Here is a 26322-nt window from a genome sequence, read left to right as displayed (position 1 = left end):
CCTTATATTAGAAACAGCGTGGAAAAAGGGGAGGGCGAATAAATGTCCACACATATTAATCAAAAACGTGCTTCTTCATTAAAACTAATTCTTTTCTTTATTAAAACTATTCCTAGACGTTAATGGAACAGTTAAAAAGATAAAAATTTATAATTCACCCGGAGTCTTTGCCTACAATGAAATTCGTATCATGGCAGGTTACACAAACATTTGACTTCTTGCTGTTTTTACCGCATGCATACTTCTAGCATTTTGAACAAACTATGGTTGTTTTCGCCAACTTATTGGTCTTTTCTCTTTTAGATTTTGCTAATTTACAATATGACATCGTGTTGGGATGGTGTTGAAGGTAAAACTTGGAAAAATTTGTATTCGGGTATATTCTATGGTACGCTATAAAAAATGTTAACAGAAACGACGACGATTACTCTTATTTTCATTCCAATCTGGAAAATTAACAATAAAAAGAGATACACATAGATAATAAAGTACGCATTGATGGCTACAATATCCAACAATGTGAAAGAAACTGAGAGTGGCCATCTTCGCGTGGATCGCTTTGACGCATATTTTCTTGCCATTTGGTCTAAGGTATCAACACCCCCTTTAGTCTTATTTTAAAAAAGATTGAGATCTGATTTATGTTTGTATTTGCAGGCGACAACGCTTCCAGAACGTTGGGTTGACAGAAAGAGATGTATCTGGATAAATCGAACAGCAATAAAACAAATTAATCACAAAACACATCTGTGGCGGAAATTCAAACACACCGGGCTTCTCAGTGATTTCCAAATTCGCAGATTTTTAAATAACTTACAAACATCTTTAAAAACTCTAAGACAAAATTTTGAAGCAAATGTTATTGAAAGTAGTAACATTAAAAAAGTCTACAAATACATACGTTACTGCTTGACGTCTAAAGTTTCCATTCCTCTACTTCAAAAACCCAACCAGACTTTATGCTTTTCTGACAAAGAATCTTCCGAAACTCTCTCTTTAGTATTTTCACAGGTTTTTACTAACGAATCGAATGGTGGCTATCTACCTGCTATTAACTGTAATCGTGTCCGCGCATCCTTACAGTAAGTTGAATTCACAGTGGATCATGTCAAATAACACTTAATTAAAGTTCGCAAAGCCGCTTCACCTGGTTTAGATGGTTTAACACCAAAACTGTTAAAAAGATGCGCAAACACGCTTGCAATACCCTTAACTTTAATTATGCAAACTTCTTTCATCCGGAATTCATTACCCCCTAGTTGAAAATTAGTATCCGTCACGACTATTTTTAAAAAAAGGCAACAAACTCGACCCCAACAATTATCGTCCGATTAGCATACTGCTAGTAGTTGTCAAAGTCATGGAAGCCATTATTTCCGAGGAGATGACCAAATTTCTTCTCCAGGAACATGTTATTCTAACACAACAACATGGATTTGTCTCTGGTCGCTCTACTCTAACCAATCTCCTACATTGTATTAACGACTGGACGTCAACCCCTAACAGTTCGCAGCCGGTCGACGTTGTTTATCTAGATTTCTCTAAAGCCTTTGACCGTGTACCTATGCGCAGATTTCTACATAAGCTAGAACATTTCGGAGTTCGCGGTACTTTACTTTGTTGGATAGATGATTTCCTGACAGATCGATATTAAAAAGTTACAGTTGGCGAATCTTTGTGTTCTCGAATAACGACCTTAGTGTTATCGTAAACAGTAGCCTAACTTGGGTCCGACCGTATAAACTCTGTTTGTAAACGTGCGAACTCCAGACTGTATCTTATTCGGAGGTGTTTTTCGAGAGTTTCAATGCAATCATTCTGTAAACTTTACACTCTTTACGTAAGACCCATACTTAAATACGCTGGACCAACGTGGTATCCTAATTTGGTTCGAGACAAGACTTTGCTGGAAAATGTTCAAAGAAAAGTCACTCGAATTCCTTTGGGACCGGGAAGACCTTCTTATGCAGAAAGACTTAGTATGGCTAACCTAATTTTTTTGAACTTCGCCGACAACGTGGAGACTTAATTACAACATTTAAAATATTAAAATTCAATTTTGGAAATCTCGATGAAATGTTTACCATAAATCAAGATGAACGCCTCAGAGGTCTTCAGTTTAAACTAAAAAAAGAAAACTTTTCTACAAGATCAAGACAGAACTTTCTACCAAATAGAGTTTTTGAGTGATGGGCCCTGATTCTATTTCATTTCGATGTCGAAATTTAAAAGCGACTACGCCATGACAGTCGCAATCGCTAGCGATTCTCATTCATTTCGATTGTAGTTAAAACTGGGGATATTTACTTTATCATTTTGACACTGCTGAAAATTTGGGTTGGCCCTGTTGTTTATTGGCTGCACTACGCTTGTTGAATGTTTGTTTTGTTTACGTTACGTGAACGTCTTTTTTTTCTTGTTTGAGTTGTTAAATCATAAATATTGGCCATTTTCAATTATATTTTGAATTGAAAGAAAAGATGGCAAGAAAAAAAAGGCGATGTGGGAGATCCTTAAGTTATAACCACTAAGATTTGACTTAGTGGTTATATTCTAATATATTTTTAAATTTACTGCAGCTTAGTAATACTAACCCTAAACATTTTGGGTATCTAGAGGCATAAACACCTTCTTCCAAATATGGTTCTAATACCCTTATTAAATAATTTGCAGCTTGTTTATTAAGCCGGAATTGCTGCCTAAATTGAGCATCACTTAGTGAAAAAGAATTTTGAGTATCCCGTAACATTCTTCTTATCCTCCGTTATGAACGTCGGATATCTAACCTCTGTAATTCCTTCAAAACTAGCAAATGTCCGTAAAACACAGCCATATTGATACTTTTTGCCTCAGTTTTCCTTGCAAGGATCAAAACACCGCCTACTTAAACTGAACCTAAGTTCACTTCTCCCAGTCCAGTCAGTCATGTCAGATTAATTTCGACTCGAAATGAAATTTCAACCACTTTCTTGTGGTTGAAATTAATTTCGATAAGTCGAAAACTAGTGACGTCATTTGGTTAGTTCAGCTGAAATCCACAAGGTTCGCAAAGTCGCATTTCGACGTCGCCATATTAATTTCGACATGTTTTGAGTCGAAATCTCAATTAGAATCAGGACCCTGGAATAACCATAATGATAACATTGTCTCTGCTCCCTCTACCAACACTTCCAAAAATAGACTTAACCGTTTTAATTATAGTTAAAATATTGTTTTTCTTTTAAACTAAAAATTGTAATTTTGATATTTTTTTTGTCATTTTGTAATTTATTAGTAGGTTACTAATGAAATTTATTTGTTTTTGGACATAATAGGGATTTGTCCCTCTGCCCTTGTATATTAATAGCCCAGTCTAGTTATGCAAAAATCATCGATTTCACAGCAAAATTTTTCGCAGATATCTGAAGTTTTTAATACATAGGAGGGGGTTACTAGATGACGAATAGATGAAAAGGTACTCATATTTTTACCATGCGCTTTTTTTTAAACAATAATTTATGGTCACAATTTGATTTTTGAAGTTATACTTCTATACGCACGGTCGGCGTTGGAAATTTGCACCGGAGTGAATCTGTGAAACCATTACATATGTAAAATAATGAGTAAGAGAGAGACATAAGATATATTTTCTCTCTCTTCCTCTCTCGAGAATAAAAATGTTCCTTTTGTATATATATTTAATATTATAAATATATTATATTATATATAAGATTATATATAATATAATATATATTAATGTTATTATTTATGTCATATGTTTTGTATTATTTATTAAATGTTCATATTTATTTTAGGCTTTTGTATTTCAAAATAATCACTGTATGACAGACAACTGTCAATTTTGAAATCCGTTAGTATCATGTCTAATTGGCAAATCTTTTACGTGTTTGGTTCATACGCTGGTGTACGTGAGTTCGAATCCCAATATGAATTTCCTTTTTTATTTTTGAAATATTTAAAAACCTCACGTTAATGTTATTAAATATATGTAATATACGCAAAAATGCTAAATTTTAAAATAAAATGAAAATTTACAACATAATCCGAGTTGTTGGTTTTTTATTTTTATCTTCGTAAAGTAAGTTATGTATATTGCCAGTTTTAAATACTTATGAATATTGCATTTTAATTTGTATTATTGAATTATGTTGCAGTGTATTGTATTGTAATTTTTATATTATTAACAAAATAAACAATTTTACTGCAGAGTATGTGTAAAAAAATTTTTTTGCGTTCAACTCCTTTTATACATATATGAAAATAAAAATATATATTTTCATTAACATATTGATACAATCCTTCATTTACTATACTCCTATTATAGGTCAAATGTTTATATACAGCAAACGATGCGCCATATACCTGTATACCTAATTATTTTTCTCTTTCTGCTCACTCTTACCTATAGCATTAAATATGTAATGATTGTGCAGATTGACTCACATATAAATTTGTAACGGCGAACGCGTGTATAGAAGTATAACTTCTACCGGCAGTCCCACTGGACTGCCACACCCGTTTTTTTTTTCTATAAATTTTTTCCCTTATATTTTAAATAGACAATATGCATCATTTTTTTATATCAAGAATATCTTGATTTTCCTGTTTTTTCAAATAAAATTGATAAATAAGTTACAGAGATATTTGCAAAAAAGCATTTTTTTTGCACTAATTTATAAGTTTTATTAATTTTTTTATTAACAAAACAAAATGTAATTAATACATTTGAACATCGAGGAATTACAGTCTTCTAAATTTGTGCGAAATTTCTCCCCGTTCGGTCAAATAGTTTAAAAGTTATTTAATTTATTTATCCCTGAGGCTAATTATTTAAACTATTGAACTTGCCCTATGAATGACGCTAGACACATTGAGCAAATTTCATAGGATTATTTAAGACTTTGAAAAAGGGGTATGTTTTTTACTTATAAACAATTGTAATAACTTCTATATTTTTCAAGCTACAGACTTGTACGTACAACCATTGGATAGCTGGTAAAAAAATTCACGTTTATAAAAAACCTTCTATTACCAAAAGGAACGATGTTAGCGACTATTTTTAAAAAATCATATCTCCATTGTTTAAAAACATTAAGAAGTAAAATTTGCACAAATTTTGAATAAAAATCTAAACTTTATACTAAAACTTATATCTATAAAATTCATCTAATTTTTCGAAACTTACAGATTTCGAAACGAAGGTACTTTCGAAAGATCGACATAGGAAAGTGGAGGGAAAACTGTTTCAGCACCACGCTCCAAAATTTCGTCAGTCTCAGTGTAGTTGCTTTAGAAAGCAATATACTTATACTTCTTTGAGTAAAATATTTTGTGTATTTTGAACAAAAAATTTTAACTAAACGTATTTAGTTACTTTTTGATTGAAAATTGTAAGTGATATTTAAAACTATTGAATGAATAATTAATTATAATAAATAATTATAAAAAAACACAAGATACACTTTCTTTTAATGATTGAAAATACTTTCAATTCAACAGAAATATCGGTAAATTATCTCTTAAACTAAAAACTCTGCCACCAACTGAAGGTGCAGCCAAACAGCATGTTCTTCGGGTTTACTATCAATTACAAATGTTGTTAGGTATTAAGTTAGATGCTTGTGCCTATGGTTGGAGACAAAGTGCCACTGGTTTTGAACCAATTTATACTCTAGATAATTTAATTCCCGAAGATACATTAAAGCACATTACATGCAAATGCACCAAGGGTTGCAAAATTACTATATGTGGGTGCAGAAAACGTGGTTTGAATTGTACGAACTTGTGCATAAATTGTACTGAGGAAGAAGTAGAGGAGAAAATATTCTGCAACCCCGGTACGGTTACGTTTGACAACGAGAGTGATTCTAAAGATGTATATTTAGAGACTGTTTTAATAAGTGAAGACAAACAACCTGCAACAAAAAGGTTCAGAGCTGGCAGTGAAGTCGAATGAATGAACCAAATTTTAACTTTTAAACCAATGTATGTAAAGAAAATAAAAAAAAAGTATCGTGCAATAAAGATTGCAAACTTTAATAAGACAAGTGATGAAAAAATCGACTTATATTATCAAAGTAGTAGCAAAAAATAGAATAAAAATCAATATTGTTAATTATAAAAATACAAACAATTATAATTAATTTAAGGAATATAATAATATAATGTGTAAAAAATTAACTGAAATTTAATTTATAAAATTTATAAGTATTATTACATCATTGATATAAAATGAAAAAAATATATGTTATTTTTCCGGGATTTTTCGAGATTTTCGGGGGGCTGAAAATTATGTCATCATTATTTATACCACGACAGACTACTCCAGCCAAATTAAAAAAAGTAAGTTTTTACGGTGAATTTCAAATAGACTCAATTTTTCCGAGGTTTCTCATATTTTCCGGCCAGTGAAAACTATGTCGTTATTCATATTTCGACGAGCTACCCCAGAATAGAAATAGAGGCTTCCATCTGCAATGGAAGCCGAGATAATGTAAATTTTCCCTACGTGTTTCAATTTGTAGTTCCGATGTCGAAAAAAAAACGGAGCTGAAACAGTTATCCTCTCCACTTTCCTATGTCGACCTTTCGAAAGTACCTTCGTTTCGAAAGGCTGTAAGTTTAGAAAAATCAGATGAATTTTATAGATATATTTTATAGATATATAAGTTTCAATATAAAGTTTAGATTTTCATTCAAAATTTGTGCAAATTTTACTTCTTAATGTCTATAAACAATGGAGATATGATTTTTTAAAAAATAGTCGCTAACTTCGTTTCTATTGGTCATAAAAGGTATTTTTTAATGTGAGTTTTTTTACCAGCTATCCAATGGTTATACGTACAAGTCTGTACAACTCGTTACGTTTTATGTATGGATGTTCATGAAGGAAAATATAAAGGCAGCACACCTGCGTCTAAAAAGAACAGTTAAAATATTTCTATTTCTGATTCAAAACCCTGGACGTAACGTAACGATGGACAGACATTACACTTCTGTGGAGCTTGCAGAAGATCTCCACAAAGACTTTGGTCTGACTTAAGACTTAAGAAGTACTAAAAAAACGGAAGGAAGGTAATTGTATTCAAATACATTTACATTTTCAGATCTAAAGTTTGGAAACCCATCAGTTATTCTTCTTTCTTATGTAACACGTCAGAAGCTTATAAAGATTATTATTAGTATGATACAAGGGCAGAGGGACAAATCCCTATTATGTCCAAAAACAAAGAAATTTGATTAGTAACCTACACCTACATTCAATTTTCTATTTAATTGCATAGATACATGGACAAAGATACATTAGCGGGCAAAATGAAGTTAATGAATAATGGAGTTTGATTTTTTATAAAATTATTTCTTGTTTATAGATAGAAATTATTTGTATGAAAAAATCAAAGGCGGAGAAGTTAGGTAATGTTTGTGAACTCAATTACGAACCCTGAGATGAAAAAAACAATTGATTATTATATATTATATATAAAAAATTTATTAATCTGGCGTTTACATTAAAATTCATTAAATAAATTGTTTGTTTTAATTTGCTAATTAGATCATAATTAATTTGATTTTGTATATGGAATTTGAAAATTAAGTTATCATATTATATATATATATATATATATATATATATATATATATATATATATATATATATATATATATATATATATACATATATATACAAATTAGTTAATAGATATAAATTAATATTTAATCGAATCGAATCGAACATTAAAATAATGCTTGTTAAAATGATTGTACTTCTTTTTGGCTGCTTTCTCGGGAGAAAAATTATTTTTATTAATAAATAATAATTTGCAATGAGTACAGATCAAGTGGCGCAAGCTGTTACTCTGCATATTGATGGTATAGTTCGCTATATCGAAGAAATGCTTGGCGTTCCGCGAAGTAAAACATCCGATGCTTTATAAATATTTTTAGAAACTGGTTCTTACTTAAAAAAAACCTGTACAGTGAATATCAAGGGCAAAAAATGAAGCAGAAAATCGGTTTTTTAGACATCAATGGCTTCAAGAGCGGACAGTTACTATTACAGCTGTGACTAGGTAGATATTTATAGTACCATAGTTTTACCTGATACTAGGCGCAGAAGCATAAGCGAACAAAAATTACTATCTTATGTACTTGCTGCAGATCCTCATTGGACGCATCTTATCGAAGTCAACGATTGGAATTTTCTCGTTCTCATGCAGATTGAGATATGTACGATTGAAGAAACGTTCTGTTTACAGACAAGTCTCGTTTTACGAGATATTCACCTGACAATCGCCAAAGAATGTGGAGGAGACCTGGAAAGTGCTATGCCAATGTTGCTTCTCTCCTAGAGTACAGTATAGTGTTGAAGATATAATGGCATGGGGAAGCATTTCTTTGGCAGCACCTACAGATCTTGTTATCATAGAGAGAGGAGGCCTGAATGTTAATAAGTACATTAGGGAATATCTGGAACAACATGTATCTTAGCCCCACATATCCAGGGTAATTACTTATAAATTACGTAAATACTTTACAGATGTTGGTATTTGGGTACTAGCCTCGCCTCCTAACGGTACTGGTAAATGAGTGAGAACAAATAGCGCAAAACGGTTTTGCTGCATTGATCCAGTCTGTACTAGAAAAGCTAAGAGCTGTTATTCCAGCTCTAGGAGGAAATTCTCGATTTTAATACCCCTATTTTAGAACTTTTTTAGGTTTCGATTTGAAAAATTGGTACCTTACTCGGGAATAAAAAAATTGTAAATGTTATTTTATGGTTTGTTATTGAACATATATTAAAAATAATAAAATTTAAGTTTTTTGAATACTTTTTAATTTTACTTAAAAAATTAAACTGACAGGTAATATATATTATAATATATATATATATATATATATATATATATATATATATATATATATAGGCTGTTGTACTAAATTGGACCTAAAATACTATTAATCGATGAATACGACGTCAGACGTCAGACGAAAGAATTTTTTATCTTGAATTTAACGGTGTGCCAGAATAAGGGTATTTATTAAAATAAGTACGCTAAATTTTCAATTTAATGTTTATTTTCAACAATAATAATTTAAAATGTAAAATAATTTTAAGATGTGTTCAAAATTACTTTCCTCTGCCTTAACAGATGCTCAAAGCGTCTAACCAGTTCACGTGTACATGCCGCATGTATCATCTCTGGCATTGTAAGCCTGGCATCTCCGAGCGTCAGGGTACGCTCTTGTCGAATTTTATTTTTTAAATGGTCTACAACTGTAGGTTCTTCGTTATCAACAATTCCTTTTAAATAGATCCAAAACAAAAAATCTAAGGATGATCCTGGAGGCTCCCATAGTTGCAATCCATCTGTTTGGAAATGTGGCAATAAAGGTAATTGATAAAAATGCTGCTCTTATGTGTGAGAGATCATGTTACCATACCATAACTTTTCTTTCGCGTAAAGGAATATTCTCCAATAACGAAGGTAGCTTATTTTTCAGAAAATTTCAGATATTTCTGGCCATTTAAATATTCTTTAAAAAATTAAAACCTATTAAACGTCCATTGCTAGAGATGACACAGTACATTGGAGCACATGGACTTGGAGTCAGAAACAAGAGAGGATACCTCCTAGAAAAATTCGCAGAAGACTCAGAACTCGTTGTCACTGACACATTCTTCCAATTAGTACCTCGCAAGCTGTACACGTGGAAATCCCCCCAAGACAGACCCGGGAAAATTATTAGGAATCAAATAGACTACATTTTAGTAAATAAAAGATTCCGAAATAGCTTTATATCTGTCAAGACTTATCCTGGATCAGACTTGGAGATAGACCACGTTCCACTGGTGGGAGTATTTTGAGTCAAACTCAAAACAGTGCAGAACAGAAAAGGAAAGTACAATCGTACGACCTACGTTTGCTGAAAGACCTTGATACGACGATGAGAGTCGACTGCAATTAGGGACGAATTGAATGAAGAACAAACGATCAAATATATTACAGAAATAGTGCAAAATGTAAAGGATAAACACTTAAAGACAGATAGATTAATGAAGAAAAAATAATGGATGGCAGATGAGATCCTGAAACTAATGGATGAGAGAAGAGAAGCCAAAATGACCAAGACAAATATAAAACCATAAGACCTATAAAACCAGTCAAAGTACGATAGTCACAATGTACATAGGAAAGTTAAAGAGCTCACAGGGGGACTAAGGCGAAGGCAGAATGGAAATATAACTGATTCTGACGGAAACATCATCTTGGACAAACAGAGTAAAATAAAAACGTGGAAAGAATATCTAGAAAAACTATTTGAAGACCACAGAAATAACACCTTTGAGCTAGAGGAAGAGGTAAATAATGCACCAAGAATATTACAGCAGGAAGTTTATTCCGCAATAATACAGTTAAAGGATGGTAAAGTGGCAGGCCCTGATAATATACAAGCAGAACTACTTAAACTAATGGACAACGAATCAATAAAAATAACCACAAAGTTATTCAACAACATATGCATCTCTGGAGAAATTCCAACAGAATGGCTGAAATCTGAGTTTATTGGATTAAAAAAAAAAAACAGTAGCCAAAAAATGCGAAGATTACCATACTATAAGCCTCATGAGTAATCTCCTAAGGATAATTGATAAGAGAATCTACAAGCTGTGTAAAAGTCATATCTCCCCCAACCAGTCTGGGTTCAGAAATACTATTGGTACTAGAGAGGCTTTATTCTCAGTACAAGTCTTATTCCAGAGATGCAGAGACGTCAACTGCGACATACACGCATGTCTGGTTGATTACAAGAAAGCGTTTGATCGAGTACAGCACGCTAAGATGATGCAAATACTAAAAGAAGCATTACTTAACAACCAAGATCTGAAAATAATTAGAAATCTTTACTGGAATCAGACAGCAAATCTTGGAGTTGAAGGTGAACACACTGACTATGTGAAAATCATACGTGGAGTGAGGCAAGGCTGTATTTTGTTTCATCTAACCTTCAATCTGTATTCTAAAAGAATATTTATCGAAGCTTTGCACGAAACTGAAAAAGGTATTCTACTAAATGGTTACCGGCTAAACAACATCAGATATGCAGATGATACAAGCTCTTATGAACAAAATCACGTATTACAGTCAACAATATAGACTCAATATAAACGTTAAGAAGACAAAGCTTATGATAATTAGCAAGAAAAGAATAACAGAAGGTCAACTCTACGTCAACTAATCCCCTCTAGAAAGAGTGACGCACTAAAACTATCTCGGCACCATAATAAATGAAGAATGGAGCAACAACCAGGAGATTAGAGCACGCATCGGAAAAGCTAGATCCACCCTCAATCGAATGGAGGCCTTTCTCAAGAGTCTCAACCTCTATCTTGATACAAAAGTAAGAATACTGCGATGCTACGACTTCTCTGTCCTTTGTTATGATGTTGAATCGTGGATCTTAAACGAAGATATGTGCAGAAAACTGAAAGCATTGGAGATGTGGCTATATCGGAGAATACTTAAGATCCCTTAAACTGACCGAGTCACAAATGAGGAGGTCCTCAGAAGAATGAATAAGAACCGAGAGGTACTGACCATCATCAAATCTCGAAAGTTAAAATTCTTCGGGCATATTATGCGAAGTGAATCCAGATATGCTCTCCTTCAAGCCATCCTACAAGGAAAAATATTTGGAAAACGAGGTCCAGGAAAAAGAAGAACATCTTGGTTAAAGAACCTCAGAATCTGGTTCAATACAGCATCTTTACATCTTTTCAGCGCTGCTGCCGACAAGATAAAGTTTGCCATAATGATCACCAACATTCGTAACGGATAGGCCCATCAAGAAGAAGAAACGTCCATTAAATAACCTATACCAAGCATTAATTCTCCATCTAGTTTGAAAGTCAGTTTCCCTTAACCAGTGCGGATTTTCCACTGACCAATAATGGGAGTTACACTGTTTCACCAAGTTTTCTTCAGCCTGTATTGGTTGGACATAAACTCTATGTTTACCGTTCGTACATAAACCCTGCATTTTCTCCTAAACCATAGTACAAGTTACATAGTACGGTGTTCTTCTTTCGGGTAAGTGTTCCATGTACAGGGCTTGAGCATTTTTCCTACATTCACTATAAATCAACAAAAGAATATTCATTAGGTGTGAATAGGAAAGGCATTTTTACTACTGTATAAACTCATGAAATTTTAAAATTCTGTTTTAAAACTATTTACAATGCACGTATTAGTGTGCGAACATAAGAAATGACATTAGCTTTTACTATTTACAATTGTCACAAAATGATTTAAATAAAATCTCAAGGACAACTTGTGCAATTAACTAAAAAATGTGCAATTAACTTGAAAATTTAGGGTATTTATAACAATACTACCCTCATTATGATACACCATGAATTTGGGATAAAAAAGTCTTTCACTTGACCTAACCTTCACCCTCATGATCCACTTAATTTTTTCATCTCATGATCACAGGGCCCATGACAGATCACAGATCTCATGTATACGTCTATTGACAGTATTGTATGTTCAATTAACATTTCCCCATTTTCAAATAAAAATATTCATTACTTCCTGAATTATGGGCTGTTAAAAACATCTTGAAACACCTTATATATATTTTACGATTTCAGCAATAGCTTTGCAATCGATGTGATGAATTGAAAGACCAAAATATATGGCGCAAGAGCACAATTCGTTAAACATTGTGTGTATAAATCGATATCAATAAAGTCTTATGACGTTATTTATGCATGACCCTGAGTCGTCAAAGACTCGGGCTGATACAAATTAACACACAGTACGATCAGCGAATGTCTCCTTCTTATTTCAGACTTCAAGTGGATAGCTACAAAAGTGACATCTACTCTGATTTCCATAAACGAAAACGATTTGATAATATCGTTTTCTGTCTTCTGAGTTATACAAAATTTGCAAAACTTTTGACCAAAACATATGGAGCAAGAGCACAATGGTCACAAATTGTCTATGTGGATTTCCACTTATGATAAGGTATGTCAATATTGATTATTTTAGCACATGCGGTATTAACAAACAACCTACTCCAAAACTGCGTAGACCTAGAACAGATTGTAACCTTTGCCGAAAAATACTGGATGAAAACATTAAACTAAATGTAAGACCTTCAGAAATAGAAGCAGCTACAAACAATCTTATAACTTTATTGCAAAACGCTGCAAAAGAAGCGACACCGAACAATGCAGATAAAAATAAAATCGAGAATAGAATAAATATTCCACTAGAAATTAAAAAGCTCATTGCAGAAAAAAGAAGAGCAAGAGCCAAATGGCAACAAAGTCGAACCCAGCGGATAAAACGTTTTACAATCGCTTAACCAATAAATTAAAAACACAACTAAAAATTGCAAGAGAAGAGTCAGTGAAAAAATATGTAACACAACTTAATAGATACGACCATTCAATATGGAAACCAATCAAATCATCCTTAAAACCTCAAGCAATATCCCCACCAGTAAGAAAAACTACAGACACACAGAACCAATGGGTAAGAAGCGATTAAGAAAAATCAGAATTATTTGCTGAACATTTAGCCACAGTATTCCAACCACACAACAATGAAATAGAACATAAAATTATTAATTATTTAAACTCAGAACAACCATCAGTAAATCCAATAAAATTAACAACACCCAAAGAACTTAAAGAAGAAATCTTAAGACAAATATCAAAAAGTCACCAGGAATTGACCTAATAACACCAAAAATGCTAAAAGAATTACCAAAAAAGGGTATAGTAATCCTTACATATATAATTAACGCAATATTAAGATGTAATTATTGGCCTAAAAATCTAAAAATTGCAGAAATACTTTTATTCCCAAAACCAGAAAAGGATCCAAGTGAAGTCTCATCCTATAAACCTATCAGTCTGTTATTAACAATCTCCAAATTACTACAAAAACTTTTAATAAAAAGAATAGATCCAGACTTTACAGGCGCAGATTGGATACCAAATTATCAGTTTGGATTTTGACGAGAACACTCAACTATCCAACAATGCCACCGAATAACCCATAAACTCAATTCCGCATTAGAAGAAAAGGAATATTGCCCAATGATATCACTAGATGTACGTCAAGCTTTTGATAAGGTTTGGCATAAAGGACTTCTTTATAAAATTAAACAATTATTACCACCATTCTTTCGAATACTTACATCATACTTGAAAAACCGACAGTTTAGAACTAAAGTAAATAGAGAAATATCCAAAACGCATCCCATTAAGGCGAGAATTCCACAGGGCAGCGTCCTGGGACCTTTATTATATATATATATTATATACGTCTGATCTACCAACATCACACAACGTAACAATTGGCACATTTGCAGATGACACAGTAGCACTTACAAGTCACAAACACATTAACATAGCTACACAACAACTCCTAGACTATTTGTAAGTTTGAAAACTGGCTAAAACAATGGAAAATAAAAATAAATAAAAACAATTCAACCCACGTAACTTTTACTTTACGACGAGAAACACCACCACCAATATATATCAACAATAAGGAAATACCCAGGACTAAAACAACCAAATACCTAGGGCTACACCTGTACCAAACCCTGTGTTGGAAAGAACACATCACCAAAAAAAGAAAACAAATACAACTAAGACAAAAATAAATCAATTGGTTAATTGGAAAAAACTCACAAGCTGTCAATAAATAATAAAATTCTAATTTATAAAACAGTTATCAAACCAATATGGACATATGGCATAGAGCTATGGGGCTGTAGTGGTAAATCTAATATTGCTATTGTGGAAAAATCTAGAGCAATTGTTGATGCATCCTGGTACGTAACCAACCAAAGAATCTATGAGGATCTCAATATCTCAACAGTGAAAGAAGTATACCAGCAAAAGAAATTACAATACATTCAAAAAGTGAATACACACTTTAATCCATTAATTTCCGCAATACCTCAACATCGAGTTATCAGAAGACTAAAGCGACGTTGGCCAACAGATCAGTAACATGAACCCGTGATTCTCTCACTGGAGGGGACCACATCACGCCAGAACCAAGGGACAGGACCTAAACTTATCACATTAACTTATAGAATACATTGTTTTATTCTGATTGTTAATTTATTAGTTATAATAAAAAAAAAATATTGATTATTCATTCGTTAATTACCCTTAAACCATTTATAGTATAAACGGCAGACAATCATGAAGATTATTTGAAAATTTGGTCTAGTGTATGCAATAAACGTCGTTAAACTCCATACAGAATTCAAAAAGAGTTTGTAAGAAATTATGTCAAAAAAATAACAAAAAACAAAAACAACAGATAAAACTACTAAAATGTCTAAGACTATATATCAGGTTTATTGTAATTTAGTATAAGAATGTAACTCTTTCCAGCTTCGCAGAACTTCATTTTAAATTCCAAGCTTATCTAATATTTTAAAAATGTCGAAAGTCCATAAAAGACCTAACGATATACGAGTTAAAATCATGTTCGTATTCCTTATCTAAAATTGAGAATCTCGCAACGTCTCACCGCTTAAATTTTGGAAAATTGAATACTGACACTAGCTCCAACTATAATAATACGAACACGAGCATCTTAAATGTTAAGTAGAAGTGAGCACCAGAGACCTTAATTCTAAGAAACCTGTCACAACGCAACAATGGTAATGAGGCTTATAGCTTAAATCCCTAGATACACAAACCCCAGTAGTGACCCCTGATTTCGACCTCTTGTGGAACATCCCTGAGAATATTAATAATTCAGTTTGCTAATATATTTCAAGAATATTTTAAACTCATATATAGAGCAGTTAGTGCGGTTCAAAAACCAAAAAATTAAATAAAATGTTCAATATAGACTTGAAATGAATAAGTTTGGTATTACAAAAAAATATATCTAATAATATAAACGCATAATACACCAGCGTCATAGCAAATTTGTCTAAGCAACTAGCCTATTACAATGTAATATACAATATGGTGAAAATGGAATGAATGAATTCATAATTTTAAAAATCAGATACTCAAATTTTATCAAAAAAGATTAAGAATATCATCGATCTAAGTTCCTACTGAGCGTTCTTTCAAATTGGTCTTTAATTATTGTTGACGTCATCTATGTCAGAGTGCTGACATAGTAGCAGCTGTCAATGTATATTTCTTAAAGAAATGTGAGTGTTATATAAGTTATCATTTAAAGGTTTTTTATGTCTATTTAACTGTAGCAATACTTTTAAGTATTTAATTTGTGTGTCCTGTCATACATTTTAATTATTACAATAAATTGTTGGTATTGAAGACTTTATAAATAAGTGATGGATTCGAGCGTTACTTGATGGAAATTCACTTTATGTAACAATAAAACACTGAAAACTTTGTTTTCAAAACTTCCATAAAATTTATTATATAATCTTATCACTACAGCTGTTTCGGCAGAGTGCCTTTCCCAAGTGATCTATTTTTGGCATGCGTTTACACTTTATAGTCTTTAATAAAATAGGTTGAGGAGGGGAGAACTGTTTGTCTCAAGTTGGTCATTCAGAATTGTATCTGTGTTTTTTAATTTGTTAATTTCCATAGATTCTAACAAAGATAGCTTAAGGCCTTTATTTTGAATGTGAAGAATTTGAAATTCGTCATTAAAAGAATGATTATGATGCGTATGTAGAATATGTTTTTCTATTATTGAAAGCCCTTTTATGTTGTGCTATTCGCTTATTAAAATTTTTACGAGTTTGACCAATGTAAGTTTTTTGGCAGTGGCCACATTTAAGTTTGTATACACCACTGTGTAAGTGCTTTTTATATTGGCGCTTGTTGTTTTTAATATATTTGCCCAATTTGTTGTTTGTTCTGAAACCTGGTGTTATTTCTTTCTTTTTTATGTGTTTGGCTATTTTTGTTGATATTTTGCCTGTATATGTAATCGAGCAGAAGGTACTGGGTTTTTCCTCTGGTGGTGGAAATACTAATTTCAGAGCTTTCTTGTGTAGTTTTTGATTTAAAATTTTATTAATTGTTTGTTTGTTGTATCCATTGTTTACTGCTATTTGCTTAATGATATTTAATTCTGTCTCTTAAGGTCTCAAAGGCATTTTGGCAGTCTGTATCCCAGCGGTAGTTTCTTGCTTCCTCTGTAAGTAGCGTTAATGGCTTAGCGATATCTGCAAACTTCTTAATAAACCTCCGGTAGTAAGTACATAGTCCAAAAAAACTTCTCACTTGATGTTTGTCCGTTGGTACTGGTCATTCCTTAATGGAATCGATTTTCCCTTATCCACGGCCACTCCTTCTTTACTGACTATATGACCCAGATAATTGACTTAATAGCTGGCACTTCTTGGGGTTTAACATCAAATGGACAGCTTTAAGTCGATTAAAAACGTTCTCTAAATTCTTCAGATGATCTTCAAATGTCCCCCCAAGACGATTATGTTATCTAGATAAACCAGGCATGTTTTCCAAGATAACCCTCTCAACACATTTTCCATAAGCCTCTCAAATGTAGCAGGAGCATTACAGAGTGCAAATGTCATAACGTTCAATTGCCACAATGAACTGCTACCACGTTGAAATGGCTGCTTACACAGTGTTGTCATCATGTGGATGAAAAAATATCTCCTCGTTGCCAACTTTGATTACCTTATTCTTAAAATTTAATTGGAATCCATGCATATTTATTACGTCCATATAACATCCTCTTCGATGTCAGCAACTATAATAGTATGGACGAACTTTTATGCTCCAATTCCCAATTGTACATGGATTTCTCCATGAATGTTGGCATTTTCACCTGTAGCGGTCCGAAGTCGCAACCTCGTTGGTAACAGTTTCTTACGGCTGTTTATAACTGTTGGGCGTTTAATGGTTCTGGTCGCTCCGGTATCCACCACTAACGTATGCCTTTTACCATTTATTTCTCCATCTACATATACACTATCTTCACGACATTTCAACGAAGCTATTAGTATGAGAACGTCTTTGGAAAAATTCCGGGTCGAAGGCTGACTCGTTGTTGTGACTCTAATTTTCCTGATGGTGAGTTTCTTGATTTTATGGTCTTCGTTTTCTTGCATGTAATACTTTTCATCATATTAACGAGCTGGTCAAGTTTATCTTCATCTCCTTCCTCTTTTACAGTCCTAACTTTACTGTACCCGCCAGAGACCTGCGTAGCTCACTCGTATTCGAGGGCGGCGAATAAGACATTAAAAAGCGTCCTGTGACGAGCTAATCGCAGTGTTCTCTGCATTATTTTCATGATCACGAAGACCATCAATAAATGTTTGAACGGTCAATTTTTCCATCATATCTTCGGGAGCTGTTGGATAAGCATATCTTACTAATCTGGCAATATCTACCTCATATTCTTGAAGAGCCTCATCTTTCTTCTGTCTTCGATTTTTAAGCTGCGACTGATATACATGCTCCAAATGTTCGTGGCCATATCGCATATTTAACCTCTTCTTCAGTTGTTCCAAATTATCCGTCTCCTCTACGGCTATGGTCTAAAGGACATCTAAGGCATCTCCTCGAAGAGCGATAGTCAGGTTTGCGGCCTTTTCTTTTTCAGACCATTCATTCGCTCTTGCAGCTGATTCAAACTGTTTCATGTAGTTTTTCCATGACGATTTTACGTCGAAAGTTGGGACTTTCACATGAACAGAACCTCCACTTCCTTCAAATTTCGTCCGTGTTTCCAACTTACATTTCGCCTCTTCTTCTTTTGTCTCTACTGTAATTGGATTGTTTCCTCTCATTGCTGTCCCTGTTTTATCCACCTTCTTTTCCATCTATTTTCATATCTTTTCATCGAAGGCATATATATCGAACATATATCAGCAGCAACTTGGTCTTTTAACGACGATATTCTATCGTCGAGGGCAGACATCTCAGAAGTGACTTTAGAGATTTCCAAAGAGATGTTAGCAGAAACTTTGCTTTCAAGAGAAGAAATCTTGTTAGAAACTTTGTCTTCTAATGATGCTGTCACCAGAAACTTTGGCTACATCAGAAGAAACTTTCGAAATATCGTCAGAAACTTTGTTCTCTAATGATGCGATGTCACCAGAAACTTTGTTTTCTAATTTCGAAATCGATGAGATGAGAGCATCTTCGAATATATAAGTTTCCGAGTCTAAACGCTCTTCCTAAAGATCGGTTCCTCTTCTAAACGGTAGAAGCTAATTCTCTATCCTCGAGATGTCTTCTTAAATTCGTAACTGTGAGCTCATAAATCGTAGTCATTTTCACTATTTATTTACTATTCCACTTTTCTAATACCACTGTAGTATTTTTTATTAATCTAATTTATTGTCTTTATTTATTATCAAAGGTTTTACATTTATAACACTTACAAGTTAATTAGAATCTTTATATATTTATTACAGTTTTTACACTTTTCACTAAGAACTAGAACATAGCTACTTTAATTTATATCATTTATTTACAATATTTATTTCGGACTAAAAACTCGACTTCATATTCAAAACTAACTGTAACTTAAATATAAGGTTTCTCTATATATATATACTAAACAACCGTTAGACTAGAATTCCGGCAATTCCCTTCGATCAGACGAGAAGGTCACCCGGACTGGTTTTCATTTGACCTGCTTCTGGAAACTTCAAATCGTAGGAGACCTGTCAAGTATTACCTGGGGTTTCTGCCGGCTGGTGTATGATCTAGAAAAGACTTGAATGGGATAGAATAGAAATATATGTTTACAGGTAAATATAAATCATATATTGATCATAACAGTAAGAAATGAAATGTTGTCTCCGAAAAATGCTTAGGATAAATTTGTGACTGCTGAAATGGTTGAAAAAATAATAATATGTACCAATAGAGAAGCCAACCGAATATTGGTGGCCAAGGGAAAGGTAAGGCCAAAAATTGAAAAAGACGAAATGAACGCATTTTTTGGCCTGCTGCTACTGGCTGGTGTCGAGAAGATACGTCTGTCGGAGAGTTCTTCTTCTTCTTAGGGTGCCTGTCCGTTCCGAATCGTGGCGATCATTCTGCCTATGATGGCTTTGTTGGTTGCTATACGAAATAGCTGTGTTGAGGTCTTTCTATACCATGCTCTCAGGTTAGCAAGCCAGGATATTTTTCTTCGCCCTGGGACCCTTTTTACTTCAATTTTACCTTGTAAAATGCATTGAAGTAGCGCGTATCTGCCTTGATTTCTCATTAAATGTCCCAAGTACTGCAGCTTACAGCTTACTAGCAAGAATGCACTTTTTGTCTTTCCGATGCGACATACAATCTCTTGGGTATTGTCCCACGACTCATTGATTATAGTTCCTAGTATTGTGAGACACGTTCAATTCTTATTGGTTCACATACAGATCTGCTCTAGTTATGTTTTCCTTGCTGATGATCATTAGTTTGGTTTTGCTGGTGTTTATATCCAGTCCATATGTTATACTGGTTTCCGTTATTTTGTTCATGTCAGAGAATTATTCTTAGATAAATCATCAAACCCACTGTATAAAGCTACAATGGCAGTAAATCGGTTTGAAAATATAAGACGATTCATACGATTTGACGACCGACGAACACGTTCAACTAGGTTGGAATCTGACAAATTTACTTATGTCCGGTATATATGGGAGTTGTTTGTGAAACAGTGCCGAACAGTTATGGTACCAGAATTGAATGTAACCATTGACCAACAGTTACTTGCATTTAGAGGTCGTTGTAATTTTATTCAATACATGCCATCGAAACCTGCAAAATACGGCATTAAATTTTTTTGGCTTTGTGAAAGTGAAACAGGATAGGCAGTTGATGGGCAGATATACTAAGGTCGTCAACCTGGTGAAAATATTCAACAAAATGTAGGGGAAAATATTGTAAGGTCCTTGACCGCTTCCATAAAAAATTCTGGTCGCAACTTGACAATTGAAAACTTTTTTACTAGCATCCCTTTAGCACAGCATTTACTGTCTATAGGAATAACTTGTGTTGGGACATTACAAAAAAATAAGAAAGAGATCCCCTACAAATTTCAAGCTTCAAAAGAAAGATGCGTTTTTTTCTCTATTTTTGGATTCAATGATAATTTGACTTTGGTTGTGTCAAAGAAAAATAAAGCTGTCATTCTTCTTAGTTCTACGCACCATGATCAATCCTTAGGTATTCAAAGTCAAGCAAAGAAGCCCGAAATTATCAAATTTTACAACCAAGCAAAAGGTGGGGTTGATAAAATGGACCAGATGATCGGTAACAAAACATTAAAGCGTCAAACTAGACGTTGATCTCTTGCCGTTTGGTTCAACATTATGGATGTAGCAGCTCTTAACGCGTTTCTCTTTTATAAAAATCAAAATAAAAATTTTGTTGCAGGAAAAACAAATAAAAGACGATACTTTCTCAAAGATTTAGTAAATGAGTTAGTTTTACCATTTATGAAAAGAATGGTTAGAAAACCTAAACTTACAGACACAATCCGAAGAAATATGGGTAATTTTATCGAGTTTCCTCAAGAAAATTTAGGGATAGACTTGGCTCATAGAAAGAAAAGGAGATGTTCCGAGTGCCTTTCACACATTGCAAGAATGAGCACACAAATTTGTCAGAAGTGTAAGTGTCCAATTTGCAAAGAACACAGTGTTTTAATATGCAAGAATAATTGTATTGAGTAGTTCCTTACTAGGTATTTATTATTTGTTTATGCTTATATTATTATAAATAAAGAAATATTAAATAAATATTAGACAACAATTAAAGAAAATATCTATTCTAGTACTTTATTTACAAAGCGAGTCTGCGAGACTCATGTTATGCCATAACGTAAAAATATTTGCTTATGCATCCTAGGGTTAATACATAATATTTACGAACAAGCTGAAATTATAGTGGCGTTGGGTAATGCAATCAAAATAAGACCAGTAAAAATCAGTCGAGGCGTAAGACAAGGAGACACAATATCTCCAAAATTATTTACAGCTGCCTTAGAAGATATCTTCAAGTTTATAGACCGGGAAAATAAGGGAATCCTTATTAACGGAAGATACTTGAACCATCTTAGATACGCAGATGATGTAGTACTAATAGCCGACACGTGAAATGCACTGAATACGATAATCGAGGAGCTACAAACAGAATAAAAAAAAAGGACTGAAAATGAATTTCAGCAAAACTAAACTAATGTCAAACAAAGATGACAAACCTATGATAAACATCCAAGGGATAGAGATAGAACACGTAGATGAATATACATATCTGGGTCAAATTGTTAAGGTAAGCAAAGAAAATCAGATTACCGAAATAAGCAGACGTGTAAAAATGGGATGGGTAGCATTCGGAAGACTCTCATACGTACTTAAACACAAAAATACCTTAAATACTGCGAACCAAAGTGTTTAATTCCTGTATTCTACCTGCACTTACATATGGACCTTAAACCTGGACATTCACTAAAATAAACATGGAGAAGATTAGAAAGACTCAGAGAACAATGAAAAGACAGATGCTGGATATCTCACTCAAAGACCATAAAACTAATGAACATATTCGTAATAGAACAAATGTAAAAGATATGCTGTCGAACAGGTAGCTAAACTGAAATGAAAATAGGCTGGACATAACAAACTTCTCAAGGATGACCGATGGAATAAATAAATCGGGAATTGGCGATTGGAACGACGATGTTCAAAAAACTGCAGGACCAATGTGGAAACGTCTTACAAACAATAGATATGAATGGCGAGAATTAGGAGAGGCCTATATTCTGCAATCCGAATAGAGAGAAGGGCTTAAAAAAACCATATGACGTATAATATATATTATTAAAATTAGGAGTAGTTTTTGTGGACAGGTGGCGTTGGGCTTTTCATTACGAAAAGACAGAATAAGCAAATTATAATACTGATTTCAAGAAAAATCTCGCGTTTTTAACCTTTATCCTTATTCCACATATTCATGAAATATTTATTAGTGTTTTACACCCCCTTTTAATATAATGTAATCTAAAACTTGCTAATATTTTGTTAGATGGGTCTAAACCTTTGTTAGATGGATCTTTTATTCACATTTCAAATATTTTTAGCTTCAGTTTGTAATTACTATAGCAAAACACAACTAACTTATAATTAAATTATCAGTCGCAGGTATATTATCCAACAGGGGTATGACTGATGTACATTATTTAATTTGTTAATTATCAAAGCCGGAATTGTGCTCACCTTTTCAAGAGTGTTTCTACAGTGTTTCACAGCATTTAGCATTAGAGGGATATAATGATAACAGACGATAATAGACGATAAAAGTAGAATTACCTACATAGTAAGAAATGTTCATATTTAATTCTGCACACGTAGCAAATATAAACTGCGTAGACATATAATAACTAAGGAGATTCGTAGTAAAAATAGTACACTGTAAGAAGCGGTGGTTTAAAATCTTACCCCGTACAGAGGCGAACAATCATATTATTACTATTTAAAATAATAGATATTTAAAGTTTAGGACTGTTTAAATACATTTGCAGACATGAGACAAAACCAGTGAGCTTGAATGTTTTCATTGTGAGTATTTTTAAAGATATGGCAGTCACATATCTGGAGAAACTATTAGAGAAAAAAAAACAGGAAAAAATAAAAAGAATAATATTGTTTGATGAAAAATATTTTATCTTTAAAGTACTAGGTTTTACCTTCATTACTTATTTGTACAACTTTCTTCTTTCAAAAACAGACCTACTTTGTGGAATTTGGATTAGCTAATTACTAACTTTACTAAATTAAAACAAGAAATTGAGGAGGTGACGCATACATGTAAAAGAATATACTAATTATACGAGATTCAAATTAAATACGTCATTTACTAATAAGAAAAATAAAATAATATGGGTTTATAATGGAGAGTTAGAAAAGATGTATTTTATGTCGTCCTGTAATAAAAGCAGCTTTATTTTGACAGATACGCATGCGCAGCTTTGCCTTCTTTATTAAAATAAAGGTCGCCTGTATTTAAATTAAATAAAGTCCAGAGACCTTTTATTTAAAGACACTCTTTATTTAAGTAGGTAACCTGTCAAATTCCGTGTAAAAACCAGAAAGACGTCTAAATTAACTTTTATCTATCACATCTTGTGTATACCTTTAGTTATTTAATTAAATTTGTTGTATGTTCTGTTTAATTTAATGAATATTGTTTTTAATGTTATTATTTTGGTCTGTACCGATTATATTCAAAAATACCAACTCATATTTCATTCTCATTTTTATTTATTTAGGTATCTAAATTTGTTTCACAACAAACATATTTTACAAAAAAAAAATGTAATTACAAGTATGAATTTTACATGCACACATATAAAGACATCCATATCGCAGTCTATCTGTGCCAGATATACCCACTAAGATATAGTGGTTGACGTAGGTAGAAAGCTAGATTTAATGGCTTTGGTGTTGGTGTTGAAGATATCTATGTTGCTATTTGTTAGAATTATATTGCACTGCCGCATCATACTGTTTATGGGCGAGCAATCTGTATTACAAATAAAAAACAGCCCTCTATGACTTAATCTTAAGTAAATCTTAGATACAGAGAACTTTATGTAGTTATTGAAAAATAGATCTTTATTCACGACATCATATACAAACAGTCTAGCTTACATTCTCCGTCTCTGTTCCAGTGTTACAAATTTAAAAGTCTCAAGTACACTTCTGTAAGACACCAAGTAAGGATAATATATATATATATATATATATATATATATATATATATATATATATATATATATATATATATATATATATATATGTACGGTTTCTTCTATTCACTAAGATTTTCGAGGTTTCAGGGAATTTTCGATATCAATTTTTTATCTTATATAGAGATGATGTTGACTTATACTTGAAATTAAATCAGAGTCGTGACAGAAACTGGAATGTTCATAGATTCTGTTTTGGGTTATTCGATATGTTTGTCTTATATAAGATCATGGACAATCTTAACAAAAAATTTCATAACCATCGTGTTATTCGTTTGAAATGTTATCTTGAACGGATTGTACAAGATATGAAAGTTTTTGGTGAGGGGTAAATATTGTCTTTATTCTTTTTGTTTGAAAATTTTCTCGATTTTGGAAGTAACACTTTTAATATAAGGAAGAACAGCATTCTTTTGTTCAGGGCCTGATTCTTTTGGGCGAGAGCTTGTTTTAAAGAAGGAATTTCTGCGTAAGCAATTCTGCTTGTTCATTGGCGGATTAATACCTCTATAGAAGGTTGTCACTCCATCTTTTGCGCGGTCTTCCGATACTTCTTCTGCCAATTGGTGACTTATCCCTTACTATTTTGACGACACGTGTCTCATCTATTCTGCTTATGTGGGTATTCCATTTTTTTTTCTATTTTGTGTCTATTCATTTATAGACTGTACGTTACATTTTCTTCTAATGTCTTTACTTTTTTTTCGATCTCTCAGCGTATTTTCTATAATTCTTCTCAGTACTCTCATCTCTGCCGTTTCCAGTAGCCTTTGCTTTGTGGCTGTGTCGGGACTTGTTTCTGAGGAATATGTCACTATTAATCTTAAACTGGCTTTATAAATTCTTGATTTGATCTCAGTGTTAATGTGTCTGTTTCGCCATATAGTGTTATTAAGGCATCCTGCCAGTCTATTTGCTTTTTGTACTTGATAAATTCAAGGTGTAATTCCAAGGTATTTTATTTGCATTAGTTGTTCAATACTGATGCCATTAATTTCTATTTTACATCTGGTTGGTTATTTGCTGACTACTGTTGTTTCAGTTTTCTGAGATGAGATTTTCATATTAAATTCTTTTGCTCTTATGTTAAATCTGTAGACCAGTCTTTGCAGACTATCTTCATCATGGGCTATCAATATTGCGTCGTCTGCGTAACAGAGTATTTTGATTTCTTTGTTTCCCGTTCTGTATCCCCTTCCTTTGTTAAAGCTTTTGATGATTTCATCCATGATTAAATTGAAGAGCATGGGGCTCAATGAATCCCCTTGTCTGATTCCGCTACCAATTTCGATAGATTCTGTAAGTTGCCCATCTATTCTGACTTCCATTTTGTTGTTTTGGTAAATGTTTTCGATAGTTTTTATAATATTTAGGGGAGCTTCTCTATTATACAGAAGATGGATTACATCTTTGAGTCTTACTCCGTCACTTTAGGTCAATCAGAGACTCCTCCTGCAGTTTTATTGGGTGGATCAAGTAGCTCGACAAAACTGTTGCCGATCGCAAGCCCAGATAAAGGAGAAAGGGGTCTACAGCCAGGTTAACACCCTACTGATAAATT

The 26322-nt window shown here is 33.0% G+C and overlaps 1 protein-coding gene across 1 annotated transcript in view; it reads right to left on the bottom strand.

The window, feature by feature from the left end:
• Positions 1-26322, bottom strand: part of LOC140452340 (lachesin-like) — a 985903-nt gene that overhangs the window by 783368 nt on the left and 176213 nt on the right. The window lies entirely within an intron of this gene.

This window comes from Diabrotica undecimpunctata, chromosome 10, assembly GCF_040954645.1.
Source record: "Diabrotica undecimpunctata isolate CICGRU chromosome 10, icDiaUnde3, whole genome shotgun sequence".
NCBI lineage: Eukaryota > Metazoa > Arthropoda > Insecta > Coleoptera > Chrysomelidae > Diabrotica > Diabrotica undecimpunctata.
The sequence above is the reverse complement of the archived record's forward strand: the minus strand, read 5'-3'. Positions and strand labels throughout refer to the sequence as shown.